The sequence below is a fragment of the Daucus carota genome, chromosome 2 (genome assembly GCF_001625215.2).
Source record: "Daucus carota subsp. sativus chromosome 2, DH1 v3.0, whole genome shotgun sequence".
In the NCBI taxonomy this organism is placed as follows: Eukaryota; Viridiplantae; Streptophyta; class Magnoliopsida; order Apiales; family Apiaceae; genus Daucus; species Daucus carota.
Genome location: NC_030382.2, coordinates 6506591 through 6527089, shown reverse-complemented (window position 1 = coordinate 6527089; position 20499 = coordinate 6506591). Strand labels below are relative to the sequence as shown.

The window sequence follows — 20499 nt, the reverse complement described above, 5'->3', positions numbered from 1 at the left end:
TCCCGAGAATCCGGGGGTCTGGATTCTGACGTCACCACACAAAATCATTCTAAAACACTTTTGAAAACCTGTATTTTTGAAAAAGGTAATAAAATCAAAGGATTTAAAACCTGAAAACTTTAGTAAAAGATTTAAAAGAAAACACTTTAACCCCCTAAAAACAGGATCGCGTCCAGGTTACAGTATTGAAATTAGAATCAACCACTATTAATAAACATTATCTTACAACCTCAGATCATCTTCGATAAGAAGAATCACTGTAATCTATTCCAATTATGACTTACAACTGAATCTCATTAATACAATTCTATCTAGAACCAACCTTGACAATCTCCCTGGACATTCCACTTGTCCTCTGGATACTCTATACTCTGACTCCTCGCCTAGCCTTAGCCATACTCGCAATCTCAATCATGCAATTCATCTTTAAGCTTTTCTGAAATGGTTAAAAAAGGAATAGCAAGGGTGAGCAACAATGCTCAGCAAGTGTATATAAGCAACAATAGTCCTGAAATATCTTATCAGGGTTCACAAGTTCAGGATATGTAATTGAAAACTTCACAATTCTTGTCAGTAATTGAAATCAGAATTCAAACTTACAGAAGAATTGTCGAATTGGATTCATCACATTTTTACTTAAAAACCAAAGGTTAGGCTGCTGATCAGTCACGCACTAACCCCGAACATGGCACACAGCCCTGTTCTCTATACTGGATCCAAGGCACACATTGGCCTATAATTGACCACGAATCTGGTCTGACCACGAATCTGGTCCACATATTTTATAAAAACTAATCCAATTCTAACAATTGAAATCAATAGACAATTCAATCAGCAGAACAGAATCATAATCATTATCAACAACAGAAATATTTCAAATCAACTTTTGGGAATCAACATTTCATAAACCACAGCCTGTCTTTTGATAAATCATAGTTCAGGAAATTCCTAACTATTCAGTATCCTCCATTATCGGCTAAACAACTGAATTTAGCCTGCTAAACCAGCATGACAATGGCGGGTTGAATAATCAAGAAGATCCCAGTTCATTCTAGATTCTGACTATCACTGAGCAACACATGCTTCAATGACGGTCTGAACTTCGAATTAATTTGTAAAGCTGGTATTTTTAATATCTTGAGGATTGGAAAGAATGGATCAGAATAGAAATTGAGAGTAATTAGGTGTTTAGCTTTTCAAAACTTGGAAGAAGAAAACAATCATGGTTTCATGCTCAGAAGTAGGAGTTTATTTGAGAAGGGTTTCAGTATAAACAATATCATAATCTTGACAGAATAATCAGAACATGCAATATATATATGAGGAAGGATTTAGGAAAACTTGCCTTAAATCCGATTCCAGTCTCATATCTCAATCTCATCTTTCCACTTTCACACTCTATGCATATCATAGTCTCTAGACCATCTTTGGCTATACTCTATTCGCCACACTGCTTCGTTTACTCGATTCGTTCCTTATTCGCTTTGTAACATCGTTTGACCTTCTGAACGTCTTCGATCGTATCCGTCTCGTCCAAACCCTTTACGAGAATAAGATACTACCATTATCACTAAATAATCTATTGATTCTTATCTCTACTTATCAACTCAGTAGCATAACCTATCGCATACACATAACGTATATCGATACCCACTTATATAACTCTTTAAACTCATCAAATATCACTTAACACATAATCATGCTTTGACTCTACCATATAGTCTAATCATATTTCACATAACATATTATCAATTAAATATCATATAAATCTTATTGAAAATCCGACATCGTCTCGTCTATTTATTAGACTATCCACCTGTTATCCTATCTCAATCAACAATCAACCAACCAAATCCAATCACTATAATCCGTATGCTTTTATCCGACATCTATCAAGACACGACACTATGTCATTTAATCATTTATCACATGTATGTAATACTAGAACAACCAGATAGTCCATGCAATCATCAATTAATAGCAATTAGATCACATATAATCATATTCTATACATTTAACAACAATTATTCACATTCTAGACTCGATCATATTATCTTGCTATATTAAAATAGACTCCATAAGCTTTCATCTCCCTTTCGTTTCACCTGATTCTGAATTACGGATCAAAAGATATGATCAAAACCGTTTTCTAACTCTCCTATCGGCACATAACATATCAAACAGATAGCAGACAACATATTTCATATAAGGTCTCCCACCCCAATTGATGTCAAATCAAGTCTCAGGTTAAAAATGATTTTTCGGGAATTTTCTGGAATTTCTAGACATTTTTCGGAAATTAAAACAGGTAAAAGAATCCATTTTTGAATAAATAATCAAGTCCGATTACTCAAGATCGGGTCCGAAATCATTTGAAATCAATTAACGAGCCTTAAACATATTTTAGAAAAATAATTCAAAGCTCGAAACTATTTTCCAGAATTTTTAAATCAAAAGGAACAATTAAATCCAATTAATTAATCAATTAAAATTAATTAATAATTAACTAAATTAATTAATCAATTAATATTTAAATTAATTGACCAATTAAAATAATTAATTACTAACTAAAATTAATTTAGAAACTAATTTAGATTTATTTTTGAATAAAGAAATAATTAAAAACTATTTTTGGAATTTAAAATAATTAAATAAAACAATTTTAGAAAACTAAATCAAAAGGTTTATTTTGTAAACTTTTGAAAGTTTTCGGCCAGGGTTTAAAGTGTAACTTTCAAAACTTACAGGGGTTGTTTTGTAAGAATCAAAACCGCAGTACTCAAACTTCACCATCTTCAAAAGTCTGGGGACCAAACGGCAATTTTGTCGCCGCCGGCCCCAGACACCGCCGGAAACGGCGTTCCCGCCTCCGTTCCTCCCCAAACTGATACCTAATCACCCAGACATCACAACAAAGCAAGCCACATACTCGATATCCTTGGAAACCGTCCGGATTCGCCGGAAAATCCGGCCGAACCCGTCGGCCTCCCGCCGCCGATGGCGGCTATTCTCTCACCCTTCGTCCTTCTAAAGCCTAGAAACCGATTCCCCATCACCTCCTCTAGCTACCAGTAGTTTTAGTTTCCTCCCAGATTCAGCGAATCAAAAAGCCGGCCAAAACTCATAACTTTCCGGCGAAAAACTCAAGAACACTCAAGAACATTCAATTTCAAAAATCAAACCACAGTTTCTATATGTTACGGAGCTCAAAATTCAACATATAATATATGAAAACGAATGGCACGAGATGCTCTACAACATGGAATCATCAAAACAATCAAACAAGATCATTTACGAAAATTCATCATTTAAAATTAAATAATTCGAATTTTCGAAAATTAATAATAATTTACCCGTGAAATCTGCAGTGTTACGGTTGATTAAACTAGATTCTACGCGTCGAGAGCTTCGTTTTGACTATTTATACGCCTCCATCGGATTCCAATAACGCCTTCAAATCCTCGTTTGAATATGAAGAACACGAAGAACACCCGTTCGTCTTCTCTCGGTATTCGTGCAGAGAAACTGACGAAATGATTGTACGTGCGAAATAAACTGGTAAAGGATATTTATAGAAGAAGATAAGAGAATATTCCTTGAATATGCTTTGGAATATTCCTTGAATATGCTTTGGAATATTCCTGGAATATGCTTCACGCACTACGAGACAACCAGATAATTATTAACTTTAAAAATATTAATAAAACCATACCGGATCATTTACGGGGCAAACCGTACTCCGGATTGAGAAAGTTAAAACACGAATAATGCTCAGAATGTCCCAAATAGCCTAATGGCGAAATTTTCCCGAACGCCCACGGTGTTCAAAATGTTAAATAACTATTTAAATATAATTAATAATTAAACGAAATTAAATCCATAAATCGATTATAAAATCAAATAGCAATCCAAAAATCGATATGAACATATTTAAATAAACTATATTTTACCTTGATCATATAGAAATTTGAAATATCTCAAATCCAAAAACATATGAGTAGCCAGTTCAATAAACCAGATAACACAAACCTCACAACAATTCATATAAATATCACATACTATTCATAAATTATCTAGAAAATACCCAAATGTTCCATATTTTATTCTGAGAATATGAAAATTGAAAACTCGTGATTGCAACATATATAAGCAATCAAAATAGAAAACTAGTTATCAAATAATTTACCAAATATTCAAATAATATTCGTAAATAACCATAACTGGTTACACGACCATTACACACGTAACACTTAATCATGTAATACATATATTCACATATCAACCATCTAACTTTTACATGACAAACCTCTGTATTTTCAGAAATAATATTTGAAATAAGTTTTGAAAGGATATTCATATATCCATATATAAATCATTTGGAAATATCTAAATAACACATGACTCATTCTGATAATATCAATAATTAAACCCATAGTTCTAGCACGTATAAATACCAATTACAGAAAATCAATTTACACCAAAATTCATACAATATTCACATTAAATTATCATAACTAACTAAATTCACAATTCCACATGCAACACTTAGCCATGTAACAATAGCAATCCTTTAAATCTTTAAAATCAATTAAATAAAATATAATTTTGAAAAGACAACCCTGTATTGATAAAACAATAACCCGGAATTTAAATATACAATTTTGAAAACACATTAAACTAGAATAACATATTAAACTTTATTCCTCTCTTTCTAAGAAAATTACTTTTATAAAGATAAACAATTTTTTTTTTGAAAAATCCGGGTCGCTAAAATAAACGAAATCACAACAGAAGAATGCATCTTCCGTCTTTAACCTTATAATTCACATCACAATTATACTCATATTACACAGACCGTTCATCTTATCAGAAGAAATCAATTAAAGTCAATAATAATATTCAAAACTTATTTCCATATTAATAAACAAATTCTGAAAATCTGGGATGTTACATCAAACAACCGAAAATCAAGCTACAAGTTGTCTTTAACTTCAAACGAGTCTGGAATGAAGCTAAAAGTTGTTTCCAACTTCAATCTACCAGTAATGAAGCTACAAGTTGTTTCCGGGCTCAAACGAGTCAAGAATGAAACTACAAGTTGATTACAATTTCAAACAACCGAAAATGAAGCTAAAAGTTGTTTTTAACTTCGAACGAGTCTGGAATGAAGCTAAAAGTTGTTTCCAACTTCAATCTACCAATAATTAAGCTACAAGTTGTTTACGGGCTCAAACGAGTTAGGAATGAAACTACAAGTTGATTACAATTTCAAACAATCGAAAATGAAGCTACATGTTGTTTTTAACTTCGAACGACTTTGGAATGAAGCTACAAGTTGTTTCCAACTTCAATCTACCAATAATGAAGCTACAAGTTGTTTACGGGCTCAAACGAGTCAAGAATGAAACTACAAGTTGATTACAATTTCAAACAACCGAAAATGAAGCTAAAAGTTGTTTTTAACTTCGAACGAGTCTGGAATGAAGCTAAAAGTTGTTTCCAACTTCAATCTACCAATAATTAAGCTACAAGTTGTTTACGGGCTCAAACGAGTCAAGAATGAAACTACAAGTTGATTACAATTTCAAACAACCGAAAATGAAGCTACAAGTTGTTTTTAACTTCAAATGACTTTGGAATGAATCTACAAGTTGTTTCCAACTTCAGTCTACCAATAATGAAGCTACAAGTTGTTTACGGGCTCAAACGAGTCAAGAATTAAATTACAAGTTGATTACAATTTCAAACAACCGAAAATGAATGTACAAGTTGTGTTCAACTTCAAACGAGTCTGGAATGAAGCTACAAGTTGTATCCAACTTCAATCTAGTCAATAATGAAGCTACAAGGTGTTGCCAGACTCAAACGAGTCAAGAATGAAACTACAAGTTGTTTACAATTTCAAACAACCGAAAATGAAGCTACAAGTTGTTTTTAACTTCAAACGAGTATGGAATGAAGCTACAAGTTGTTTCCAACTTCAATCTAGTCAATAATGAAGCTACAAGTTGTTTCCGGATTCAAACGAGTCAAGAATGAATCTACAAGTTGATTACAATCTCAAACAACCGAAAATCAAGCTACAAGTTGTCTTTAACTTCAAACGAGTCTGGAATGAAGCTAAAAGTTGTTTCCAACTTCAATCTACCAGTAATGAAGCTACAAGTTGTTTCCGGGCTCAAACGAGTCAAGAATGAAACTACAAGTTGATTACAATTTTAAACAACCGAAAATGAAGCTAAAAGTTGTTTTTAACTTCGAACGAGTCTGGAATGAAGCTAAAAGTTGTTTCCAACTTCAATCTACCAATAATTAAGCTACAAGTTGTTTACGGGCTCAAACGAGTTAGGAATGAAACTACAAGTTGATTACAATTTCAAACAACCGAAAATGAAGCTACATGTTGTTTTTAACTTCGAACGACTTTGGAATGAAGCTACAAGTTGTTTCCAACTTCAATCTACCAATAATGAAGCTACAAGTTGTTTACGGGCTCAAACGAGTCAAGAATGAAACTACAAGTTGATTACAATTTCAAACAACCGAAAATGAAGCTAAAAGTTGTTTTAACTTCGAACGAGTCTGGAATGAAGCTAAAAGTTGTTTCCAACTTCAATCTACCAATAATTAAGCTACAAGTTGTTTACGGGCTCAAACGAGTTAGGAATGAAACTACAAGTTGATTACAATTTCAAACAACCGAAAATGAAGCTACAAGTTGTTTTTAACTTCAAACGAGTCTGGAATGAAGCTACAAGTTGTTTCCAACTTCAATCTAGTCAATAATGAAGCTACAAGTTGTTTCCGGCTCAAACGAGTCAAGAATGAAACTACAAGTTGATTACAATTTCAAACAACCGAAAATGAAGCTACAAGTTGTTTTTAACTTCAAACGAGTCTGGAATGAAGCTACAAGTTGTTTCCAACTTCAATCTACCAATAATGAAGCTACAAGTTGTTTCCGGGCTCAAACGAGTCAAGAATGAAACTACAAGTTGATTACAATTTCAAACAACCGAAAATGAAGCTACAAGTTGTTTTTAACTTCAAACGAGTCTGGAATGAAGCTACAAGTTGTTTCCAACTTCAATCTACCAATAATGAAGCTACAAGTTGTTTACGGGCTCAAACGAGTCAAGAATGAAACTACAAGTTGATTACAATTTCAAACAACCGAAAATGAAGCTACAAGTTGTTTTAACTTCAAACGAGTCTGGAATGAAGCTACAAGTTGTTTCCAACTTCAATCTAGTCAATAATGAAGCTACAAGTTGTTTACGGGCTCAAACGAGTCAAGAATGAAACTACAAGTTGATTACAATTTCAAACAACCGAAAATGAAGCTACAAGTTGTTTTTAACTTCAAACGAGTCTGGAATGAAGCTACAAGTTGTTTCCAACTTCAATCTACCAATAATGAAGCTACAAGTTGTTTCCGGGCTCAAACGAGTCAAGAATGAAACTACAAGTTGATTACAATTTCAAACAACCGAAAATGAAGCTACAAGTTGTTTTTAACTTCAACGAGTCTGGAATGAAGCTACAAGTTGTTTCCAACTTCAATCTACCAATAATGAAGCTACAAGTTGTTTACGGGCTCAAACGAGTCAAGAATGAAACTACAAGTTGATTACAATTTCAAACAACCGAAAATGAAGCTACAAGTTGTTTTAACTTCAAACGAGTCTGGAATGAAGCTACAAGTTGTTTCCAACTTCAATCTAGTCAATAATGAAGCTACAAGTTGTTTCCGGGCTCAAACGAGTCAAGAATGAAACTACAAGTTGATTACAATTTCAAACAACCGAAAATGAAGCTACAAGTTGTTTTTAACTTCAAACGAGTATGGAATGAAGCTAAAAGTTGTTTCCAACTTCAATCTAGTCAATAATGAAGCTACAAGTTGTTTCCGGGCTCAAACGAGTCAAGAATGAAACTACAAGTTGATTACAATTTCAAACAACCGAAAATCAAGCTTCAAGTTGTTTAACTTCAAACGAGTCTGGAATGAAGCTAAAAGTTGTTTCCAACTTCAATCTACCAATAATGAAGCTACAAGTTGTTTACGGGCTCAAACGAGTCAAGAATGAAACTACAAGTTGATTCCAATTTCAAACAACCGAAAATGAATGTACAAGTTGTGTTTAACTTCAAACGAGTATGGAATGAAGCTACAAGTTGTTTCCAACTTCAATCTAGTCAATAATGAAGCTACAAGGTGTTGCCAGACTCAAACGAGTCAAGAATGAAACTACAAGTTGTTTACAATTTCAAACAACCGAAAATGAAGCTACAAGTTGTTTTTAACTTCAAACGAGTATGGAATGAAGCTACAAGTTGTTTCCAACTTCAATCTAGTCAATAATGAAGCTACAAGTTGTTTCCGGGCTCAAACGAGTCAAGAATGAAACTACAAGTTGATTACAATTTCAAACAACCGAAAATCAAGCTACAAGTTGTTTTAACTTCAAACGAGTCTGGAATGAAGCTAAAAGTTGTTTCCAACTTCAATCTACCAATAATGAAGCTACAAGTTGTTTCCGGGCTCAAACGAGTCAAGAATGAAACTACAAGTTGATTACAATTTCAAACAACCGAAAATGAAGCTACAGTTGTTTTTTAACTTCAAACGAGTCTGGAATGAAGCTAAAAGTTGTTTCCAACTTCAATCTACCAATAATGAAGCTACAAGTTGTTTACGGGCTCAAACGAGTTAAGAATGAAACTACAAGTTGATTACAATTTCAAACAACCGAAAATGAAGCTACAAGTTGTTTTTAACTTCAAACGAGTCTGGAATGAAGCTACAAGTTGTTTCCAACTTCAATCTACCAATAATGAAGCTACAAGTTGTTTACGGGCTCAAACGAGTCAAGAATGAAACTACAAGTTGATTACAATTTCAAACAACCGAAAATGAAGCTAAAAGTTGTTTTTAACTTCGAACGAGTCTGGAATGAAGCTAAAAGTTGTTTCCAACTTCAATCTACCAATAATTAAGCTACAAGTTGTTTACGGGCTCAAACGAGTTAGGAATGAAACTACAAGTTGATTACAATTTCAAACAACCGAAAATGAAGCTACAAGTTGTTTTTAACTTCAAACGACTTTGGAATGAAGCTACAAGTTGTTTCCAACTTCAATCTACCAATAATGAAGCTACAAGTTGTTTACGGGCTCAAACGAGTCAAGAATGAAACTACAAGTTGATTACAATTTCAAACAACCGAAAATGAAGCTACAAGTTGTTTTTAACTTCAACGAGTCTGGAATGAAGCTACAAGTTGTTTCCAACTTCAATCTAGTCAATAATGAAGCTACAAGTTGTTTCCGGGCTCAAACGAGTCAAGAATGAAACTACAAGTTGATTACAATTTCAAACAACCGAAAATGAAGCTACAAGTTGTTTTTAACTTCAAACGAGTATGGAATGAAGCTACAAGTTGTTTCCAACTTCAATCTACCAATAATGAAGCTACAAGTTGTTTCCGGGCTCAAACGAGTCAAGAATGAAACTACAAGTTGATTACAATTTCAAACAACCGAAAATGAAGCTAAAGTTGTTTTAACTTCAAACGAGTCTGGAATGAAGCTAAAAGTTGTTTCCAACTTCAATCTAGTCCAATAATGAAGCTACAAGTTGTTTACGGGCTCAAACGAGTCAAGAATGAAACTACAAGTTGATTACAATTTCAAACAACCGAAAATGAAGCTACAAGTTGTTTTTAACTTCAAACGAGTCTGGAATGAAGCTACAAGTTGTTTCCAACTTCAATCTACCAATAATGAAGCTACAAGTTGTTTCCGGGCTCAAACGAGTCAAGAATGAAACTACAAGTTGATTACAATTTCAAACAACCGAAAATGAAGCTACAAGTTGTTTTTAACTTCGAACGAGTCTGGAATGAAGCTACAAGTTGTTTCCAACTTCAATCTACCAATAATGAAGCTACAAGTTGTTTACGGGCTCAAACGAGTCAAGAATGAAACTACAAGTTGATTACAATTTCAAACAACCGAAAATGAAGCTACAAGTTGTTTTAACTTCGAACGAGTCTGGAATGAAGCTAAAAGTTGTTTCCAACTTCAATCTACCAATAATGAAGCTACAAGTTGTTTACGGGCTCAAACGAGTCAAGAATGAAACTACAAGTTGATTACAATTTCAAACAACCGAAAATGAAGCTACAAGTTGTTTTTAACTTCAAACGAGTCTGGAATGAAGCTACAAGTTGTTTCCAACTTCAATCTACCAATAATGAAGCTACAAGTTGTTTACGGGCTCAAACGAGTCAAGAATGAAACTACAAGTTGATTACAATTTCAAACAACCGAAAATGAAGCTACAAGTTGTTTTTAACTTCAAACGAGTCTGGAATGAAGCTACAAGTTGTTTCCAACTTCAATCTACCAATAATGAAGCTACAAGTTGTTTACGGGCTCAAACGAGTCAAGAATGAAACTACAAGTTGATTACAATTTCAAACAACCGAAAATGAAGCTACAAGTTGTTTTTAACTTCAAACGAGTCTGGAATGAAGCTACAAGTTGTTTCCAACTTCAATCTAGTCAATAATGAAGCTACAAGTTGTTTCCGGGCTCAAACGAGTCAAGAATGAAACTACAAGTTGATTACAATTTCAAACAACCGAAAATGAAGCTACAAGTTGTTTTTAACTTCAAACGAGTCTGGAATGAAGCTACAAGTTGTTTCCAACTTCAATCTACCATAATGAAGCTACAAGTTGTTTCCGGGCTCAAACGAGTCAAGAATGAAACTACAAGTTGATTACAATTTCAAACAACCGAAAATGAAGCTACAAGTTGTTTTAACTTCAAACGAGTCTGGAATGAAGCTACAAGTTGTTTCCAACTTCAATCTACCAATAATGAAGCTACAAGTTGTTTCCGGGCTCAAACGAGTCAAGAATGAAACTACAAGTTGATTACAATTTCAAACAACCGAAAATGAAGCTACAAGTTGTTTTTAACTTCAAACGAGTCTGGAATGAAGCTACAAGTTGTTTCCAACTTCAATCTACCAATAATGAAGCTACAAGTTGTTTCCGGCTCAAACGAGTCAAGAATGAAACTACAAGTTGATTACAATTTCAAACAACCGAAAATGAAGCTACAAGTTGTTTTTAACTTCAAACGAGTATGGAATGAAGCTACAAGTTGTTTCCAACTTCAATCTACCAATAATGAAGCTACAAGTTGTTTCCGGGCTCAAACGAGTCAAGAATGAAACTACAAGTTGATTACAATTTCAAACAACCGAAAATGAAGCTAAAAGTTGTTTTTAACTTCGAACGAGTCTGGAATGAAGCTAAAAGTTGTTTCCAACTTCAATCTACCAATAATGAAGCTACAAGTTGTTTCCGGGCTCAAACGAGTTAAGAATGAAACTACAAGTTGATTACAATTTCAAACAACCGAAAATGAAGCTACATGTTGTTTTAACTTCGAACGAGTCTTGGAATGAAGCTACAAGTTGTTTCCAACTTCAATCTACCAATAATGAAGCTACAAGTTGTTTACGGGCTCAAACGAGTCAAGAATGAAACTACAAGTTGATTACAATTTCAAACAACCGAAAATGAAGCTACAAGTTGTTTTAACTTCAAACGAGTATGGAATGAAGCTACAAGTTGTTTCCAACTTCAATCTAGTCAATAATGAAGCTACAAGTTGTTTCCGGGCTCAAACGAGTCAAGAATGAAACTACAAGTTGATTACAATTTCAAACAACCGAAAATGAAGCTACAAGTTGTTTTAACTTCAAACGAGTCTGGAATGAAGCTACAAGTTGTTTCCAACTTCAATCTAGTCAATAATGAAGCTACAAGTTGTTTCCGGGCTCAAACGAGTCAAGAATGAAACTACAAGTTGATTACAATTTCAAACAACCGAAAATGAAGCTACAAGTTGTTTTTAACTTCAAACGAGTATGGAATGAAGCTACAAGTTGTTTCCAACTTCAATCTAGTCAATAATGAAGCTACAAGTTGTTTCCGGGCTCAAACGAGTCAAGAATGAAACTACAAGTTGATTACAATTTCAAACAACCGAAAATGAAGCTCAAGTTGTTTTAACTTCAAACGAGTCTGGAATGAAGCTACAAGTTGTTTCCAACTTCAATCTAGTCAATAATGAAGCTACAAGTTGTTTCCGGGCTCAAACGAGTCAAGAATGAAACTACAAGTTGATTACAATTTCAAACAACCGAAAATGAAGCTACAAGTTGTTTTAACTTCAAACGAGTCTGGAATGAAGCTACAAGTTGTTTCCAACTTCAATCTAGTCAATAATGAAGCTACAAGTTGTTTCCGGGCTCAAACGAGTCAAGAATGAAACTACAAGTTGATTACAATTTCAAACAACCGAAAATGAAGCTACAAGTTGTTTTTAACTTCAAACGAGTCTGGAATGAAGCTACAAGTTGTTTCCAACTTCAATCTATCAATAATGAAGCTACAAGTTGTTTCCGGGCTCAAACGAGTCAAGAATGAAACTACAAGTTGATTACAATTTCAAACAACCGAAAATGAAGCTACAAGTTGTTTTTAACTTCAAACGAGTCTGGAATGAAGCTACAAGTTGTTTCCAACTTCAATCTAGTCAATAATGAAGCTACAAGTTGTTTCCGGGCTCAAACGAGTCAAGAATGAAACTACAAGTTGATTACAATTTCAAACAACCGAAAATGAAGCTACAAGTTGTTTTTAACTTCAAACGAGTCTGGAATGAAGCTAAAAGTTGTTTCCAACTTCAATCTACCAATAATGAAGCTACAAGTTGTTTCCGGGCTCAAACGAGTTAAGAATGAAACTACAAGTTGATTACAATTTCAAACAACCGAAAATGAAGCTACAAGTTGTTTTTAACTTCGAACGAGTCTGGAATGAAGCTACAAGTTGTTTCCAACTTCAATCTACCAATAATGAAGCTACAAGTTGTTTACGGGCTCAAACGAGTCAAGAATGAAACTACAAGTTGATTACAATTTCAAACAACCGAAAATGAAGCTACAAGTTGTTTTTAACTTCGAACGAGTCTGGAATGAAGCTACAAGTTGTTTCCAACTTCAATCTACCAATAATGAAGCTACAAGTTGTTTACGGGCTCAAACGAGTCAAGAATGAAACTACAAGTTGATTACAATTTCAAACAACCGAAAATGAAGCTACAAGTTGTTTTAACTTCAACGAGTCTGGAATGAAGCTACAAGTTGTTTCCAACTTCAATCTAGTCAATAATGAAGCTACAAGTTGTTTACGGGCTCAAACGAGTCAAGAATGAAACTACAAGTTGATTACAATTTCAAACAACCGAAAATGAAGCTACAAGTTGTTTTAACTTCAAACGAGTCTGGAATGAAGCTACAAGTTGTTTCCAACTTCAATCTACCAATAATGAAGCTACAAGTTGTTTACGGGCTCAAACGAGTCAAGAATGAAACTACAAGTTGATTACAATTTCAAACAACCGAAAATGAATGTACAAGTTGTTTTAACTTCAAACGAGTCTGGAATGAAGCTACAAGTTGTTTCCAACTTCAATCTAGTCAATAATGAAGCTACAAGTTGTTTCCGGGCTCAAACGAGTCAAGAATGAAACTACAAGTTGATTACAATTTCAAACAACCGAAAATGAAGCTACAAGTTGTTTTTAACTTCAAACGAGTCTGGAATGAAGCTACAAGTTGTTTCCAACTTCAATCTACCAATAATGAAGCTACAAGTTGTTTCCGGGCTCAAACGAGTCAAGAATGAACTACAAGTTGATTACAATTTCAAACAACCGAAAATGAAGCTACAAGTTGTTTTAACTTCAAACGAGTCTGGAATGAAGCTAAAAGTTGTTTCCAACTTCAATCTACCAATAATGAAGCTACAAGTTGTTTACGGGCTCAAACGAGTCAAGAATGAAACTACAAGTTGATTACAATTTCAAACAACCGAAAATGAAGCTACAAGTTGTTTTTAACTTCAAACGAGTATGGAATGAAGCTACAAGTTGTTTCCAACTTCAATCTACCAATAATTAAGCTACAAGTTGTTTACGGGCTCAAACGAGTCAAGAATGAAACTACAAGTTGATTACAATTTCAAACAACCGAAAATGAAGCTACAAGTTGTTTTTAACTTCAAACGAGTCTGGAATGAAGCTACAAGTTGTTTCCAACTTCAATCTACCAATAATGAAGCTACAAGTTGTTTACGGGCTCAAACGAGTCAGAATGAAACTACAAGTTGATTACAATTTCAAACAACCGAAAATGAAGCTACAAGTTGTTTTTAACTTCGAACGAGTCTGGAATGAAGCTACAAGTTGTTTCCAACTTCAATCTACCAATAATGAAGCTACAAGTTGTTTACGGGCTCAAACGAGTCAAGAATGAAACTACAAGTTGATTACAATTTCAAACAACCGAAAATGAAGCTACAAGTGTTTTTAACTTCGAACGAGTCTGGAATGAAGCTACAAGTTGTTTCCAACTTCAATCTACCAATAATGAAGCTACAAGTTGTTTACGGGCTCAAACGAGTCAAGAATGAAACTACAAGTTGATTACAATTTCAACAACCGAAAATGAAGCTACAAGTTGTTTTTAACTTCAACGAGTCTGGAATGAAGCTAAAAGTTGTTTCCAACTTCAATCTACCAATAATGAAGCTACAAGTTGTTTACGGGCTCAAACGAGTCAAGAATGAAACTACAAGTTGATTACAATTTCAAACAACCGAAAATGAAGCTACAAGTTGTTTTAACTTCAAACGAGTCTGGAATGAAGCTACAAGTTGTTTCCAACTTCAATCTACCAATAATGAAGCTACAAGTGTTTCCGGGCTCAAACGAGTCAAGAATGAAATACAAGTTGATTACAATTTCAAACAACCGAAAATGAAGCTACAAGTTGTTTTAACTTCAAACGAGTCTGGAATGAAGCTACAAGTTGTTTCCAACTTCAATCTAGCAATAATGAAGCTACAAGTTGTTTCCGGGCTCAAACGAGTCAAGAATGAAACTACAAGTTGATTACAATTTCAAACAACCGAAAATGAAGCTACAAGTTGTTTTAACTTCAAACGAGTCTGGAATGAAGCTAAAAGTTGTTTCCAACTTCAATCTACAATAATGAAGCTACAAGTTGTTTACGGGCTCAAACGAGTCAAGAATGAAACTACAAGTTGATTACAATTTCAAACAACCGAAAATGAAGCTACAAGTTGTTTTAACTTCAAACGAGTCTGGAATGAAGCTACAAGTTGTTTCCAACTTCAATCTAGCAATAATGAAGCTACAAGTTGTTTCCGGGCTCAAACGAGTCAAGAATGAAACTACAAGTTGATTACAATTTCAAACAACCGAAAATGAAGCTACAAGTTGTTTTTAACTTCGAACGAGTATGGAATGAAGCTACAAGTTGTTTCCAACTTCAATCTACCAATAATGAAGCTACAAGTTGTTTCCGGGCTCAAACGAGTCAAGAATGAAACTACAAGTTGATTACAATTTCAAACAACCGAAAATGAAGCTACAAGTTGTTTTTAACTTCGAACGAGTTTGGAATGAAGCTACAAGTTGTTTCCAACTTCAATCTACCAATAATGAAGCTACAAGTTGTTTACGGGCTCAAACGAGTCAGAATGAAACTACAAGTTGATTACAATTTCAAACAACCGAAAATGAATGCTACAAGTTGTTTTTAACTTCAACGAGTTTGGAATGAAGCTACAAGTTGTTTCCAACTTCAATCTAGCCAATAATGAAGCTACAAGTTGTTTACGGGCTCAAACGAGTCAAGAATGAAACTACAAGTTGATTACAATTTCAAACAACCGAAAATGAAGCTACAAGTTGTTTTAACTTCAAACGAGTCTGGAATGAAGCTACAAGTTGTTTCCAACTTCAATCTACAATAATGAAGCTACAAGTTGTTTACGGGCTCAAACGAGTCAAGAATGAAACTACAAGTTGATTACAATTTCAAACAACCGAAAATGAAGCTACAAGTTGTTTTAACTTCAAACGAGTCTGGAATGAAGCTACAAGTTGTTTCCAACTTCAATCTATCCAATAATGAAGCTACAAGTTGTTTACCGGCTCAAACGAGTCAAGAATGAAACTACAAGTTGATTACAATTTCAAACAACCGAAAATGAAGCTACAAGTTGTTTTAACTTCAAACGAGTCTGGAATGAAGCTACAAGTTGTTTCAACTTCAATCTAGTCAATAATGAAGCTACAAGTTGTTTCCGGGCTCAAACGAGTCAAGAATGAAACTACAAGTTGATTACAATTTCAAACAACCGAAAATGAAGCTACAAGTTGTTTTAACTTCAAACGAGTCTGGAATGAAGCTACAAGTTGTTTCCAACTTCAATCTAGTCAATAATGAAGCTACAAGTTGTTTCCGGGCTCAAACGAGTCAAGAATGAAACTACAAGTTGATTACAATTTCAAACAACCGAAATGAAGCTACAAGTTGTTTTTAACTTCAAACGAGTCTGGAATGAAGCTACAAGTTGTTTCCAACTTCAATCTACCAATAATGAAGCTACAAGTTGTTTACGGGCTCAAACGAGTCAAGAATGAAACTACAAGTTGATTACAATTTCAAACAACCGAAAATGAAGCTACAAGTTGTTTTTAACTTCAAACGAGTCTGGAATGAAGCTAAAAGTTGTTTCCAACTTCAATCTACCAATAATGAAGCTACAAGTTGTTTACGGGCTCAAACGAGTCAGAATGAAACTACAAGTTGATTACAATTTCAAACAACCGAAAATGAAGCTACAAGTTGTTTTTAACTTCAAACGAGTCTGGAATGAAGCTACAAGTTGTTTCCAACTTCATCTACCAATAATGAAGCTACAAGTTGTTTACGGGCTCAAACGAGTCAAGAATGAAACTACAAGTTGATTACAATTTCAAACAACCGAAAATGAATGTACAAGTTGTTTTAACTTCAAACGAGTCTGGAATGAAGCTACAAGTTGTTTCCAACTTCAATCTAGTCAATAATGAAGCTACAAGTTGTTTCCGGGCTCAAACGAGTCAAGAATGAAACTACAAGTTGATTACAATTTCAAACAACCGAAAATGAAGCTACAAGTTGTTTTTAACTTCAAACGAGTCTGGAATGAAGCTACAAGTTGTTTCCAACTTCAATCTACCAATAATGAAGCTACAAGTTGTTTCCGGGCTCAAACGAGTCAAGAATGAAACTACAAGTTGATTACAATTTCAAACAACCGAAAATGAAGCTACAAGTTGTTTTAACTTCGAACGAGTCTGGAATGAAGCTACAAGTTGTTTCCAACTTCAATCTACCAATAATGAAGCTACAAGTTGTTTACGGGCTCAAACGAGTCAAGAATGAAACTACAAGTTGATTACAATTTCAAACAACCGAAAATGAAGCTACAAGTTGTTTTTAACTTCAAACGAGTATGGAATGAAGCTACAAGTTGTTTCCAACTTCAATCTAGTCAATAATGAAGCTACAAGTTGTTTCCGGGCTCAAACGAGTCAAGAATGAAACTACAAGTTGATTACAATTTCAAACAACCGAAAATGAAGCTACAAGTTGTTTTTAACTTCGAACGAGTCTGGAATGAAGCTAAAGTTGTTTCCAACTTCAATCTACCAATAATGAAGCTACAAGTTGTTTCCGGGCTCAAACGAGTCAGAATGAAACTACAAGTTGATTACAATTTCAAACAACCGAAAATGAAGCTACAAGTTGTTTTTAACTTCAAACGAGTCTTGGAATGAAGCTACAAGTTGTTTCCAACTTCAATCTACCAATAATGAAGCTACAAGTTGTTTACGGGCTCAAACGAGTCAAGAATGAAACTACAAGTTGATTACAATTTCAAACAACCGAAAATGAATGCTACAAGTTGTTTTCAACTTCAACGAGTCTGGAATGAAGCTACAAGTTGTTTCCAACTTCAATCTATCAATAATGAAGCTACAAGTTGTTTCCGGGCTCAAACGAGTCAAGAATGAAACTACAAGTTGATTACAATTTCAAACAACCGAAAATGAAGCTACAAGTTGTTTTTAACTTCAAACGAGTCTGGAATGAAGCTACAAGTTGTTTCCAACTTCAATCTACCAATAATGAAGCTACAAGTTGTTTACGGGCTCAAACGAGTCAAGAATGAAACTACAAGTTGATTACAATTTCAAACAACCGAAAATGAAGCTACAAGTTGTTTTTAACTTCAAACGAGTCTGGAATGAAGCTAAAAGTTGTTTCCAACTTCAATCTACCAATAATGAAGCTACAAGTTGTTTACGGGCTCAAACGAGTCAAGAATGAACTACAAGTTGATTCCAATTTCAAACAACCGAAAATGAATGTACAAGTTGTTTTAACTTCAAACGAGTCTGGAATGAAGCTACAAGTTGTTTCCAACTTCAATCTACCAATAATGAAGCTACAAGGTGTTTCCGGGCTCAAACGAGTCAAGAATGAAACTACAAGTTGATTACAATTTCAACAACCGAAATGAAGCTACAAGTTGTTTTTAACTTCAACGAGTCTGGAATGAAGCTACAAGTTGTTTCCAACTTCAATCTACCAATAATGAAGCTACAAGTTGTTTCCGGGCTCAAACGAGTCAAGAATGAAACTACAAGTTGATTACAATTTCAAACAACCGAAAATGAAGCTACAAGTTGTTTTTAACTTCAAACGAGTCTGGAATGAAGCTACAAGTTGTTTCCAACTTCAATCTAGTCAATAATGAAGCTACAAGTTGTTTCCGGGCTCAAACGAGTCAAGAATGAAACTACAAGTTGATTACAATTTCAACAACCGAAAATGAAGCTACAAGTTGTTTTTAACTTCAAACGAGTCTGGAATGAAGCTACAAGTTGTTTCCAACTTCAATCTAGCCATATGAAGCTACAAGTTGTTTCCGGGCTCAAACGAGTTAAGAATGAAACTACAAGTTGATTACAATTTCAAACAACCGAAAATGAAGCTACAGTTGTTTTAACTTCAAACGAGTCTGGAATGAAGCTACAAGTTGTTTCCAACTTCAATCTACCAATAATGAAGCTACAAGTTGTTTACGGGCTCAAACGAGTCAAGAATGAAACTACAAGTTGATTACAATTTCAAACAACCGAAAATGAAGCTACAAGTTGTTTTTAACTTCAAACGAGTCTGGAATGAAGCTACAAGTTGTTTCCAACTTCAATCTAGTCAATAATGAAGCTACAAGGTTGTTTCCGGGCTCAAACGAGTCAAGAATGAAACTACAAGTTGATTACAATTTCAAACAACCGAAAATGAAGCTACAAGTTGTTTTTAACTTCAAACGAGTCTGGAATGAAGCTAAAAGTTGTTTCCAACTTCAATCTAGCAATAATGAAGCTACAAGTTGTTTCCGGGCTCAAACGAGTCAAGAATGAAACTACAAGTTGATTACAATTTCAAACAACCGAAAATGAATCTAAAAGTTTTTTTTAACTTCGAACGAGTCTGGAATGAAGCTAAAAGTTGTTTCCAACTTCAATCTAGTCAATAATTAAGCTACAAGTTGTTTACGGGCTCAAACGAGTCAAGAATGAAACTACAAGTTGATTACAATTTCAAACAACCGAAAATGAAGCTACAAGTTGTTTTTAACTTCAAACGAGTATGGAATGAAGCTACAAGTTGTTTCCAACTTCAATCTACCAATAATGAAGCTACAAGTTGTTTCCGGGCTCAAACGAGTCAAGAATGAAACTACAAGTTGATTACAATTTCAAACAACCGAAAATGAAGCTACAAGTTGTTTTTAACTTCGAACGAGTCTGGAATGAAGCTACAAGTTGTTTCCAACTTCAATCTACTCAATAATGAAGCTACAAGTTGTTTCCGGGCTCAACGAGTCAAGAATGAAACTACAAGTTGATTACAATTTCAAACAACCGAAAATGAAGCTACAAGTTGTTTTTAACTTCAAACGAGTATGGAATGAAGCTACAAGTGTTTCCAACTTCAATCTACCAATAATGAAGCTACAAGTTGTTTCCGGGCTCAAACGAGTCAAGAATGAAACTACAAGTTGATTACAATTTCAAACAACCGAAAATGAAGCTACAAGTTGTTTTAACTTCAAACGAGTCTGGAATGAAGCTACAAGTTGTTTCCAACTTCAATCTAGCCAATAATGAAGCTACAAGTTGTTTACGGGCTCAAACGAGTCAAGAATGAAACTACAAGTTGATTACAATTTCAAACAACCGAAAATGAAGCTACAAGTTGTTTTTAACTTCAAACGAGTCTGGAATGAAGCTACAAGTTGTTTCCAACTTCAATCTACCAATAATGAAGCTACAAGTTGTTTCCGGGCTCAAACGAGTCAAGAATGAACTACAAGTTGATTACAATTTCAAACAACCGAAAATGAAGCTACAAGTTGTTTTAACTTCAAACGAGTCTGGAATGAAGCTACAAGTTGTTTCCAACTTCAATCTAGTCCAATA

The 20499-nt window shown here is 34.3% G+C and overlaps 1 long non-coding RNA gene across 1 annotated transcript; it reads right to left on the bottom strand.

Moving 5' to 3' along the window:
• Positions 1-261: 261 nt before the first annotated feature.
• Positions 262-3685, bottom strand: LOC135150250 (uncharacterized). Its single transcript, XR_010288553.1, has 3 exons — positions 3354-3685; positions 1346-1540; positions 262-436 (listed from the first exon to the last, which is right to left on the bottom strand). It is a non-coding gene; the product is annotated as an uncharacterized LOC135150250 (long non-coding RNA).
• Positions 3686-20499: the final 16814 nt, after the last annotated feature.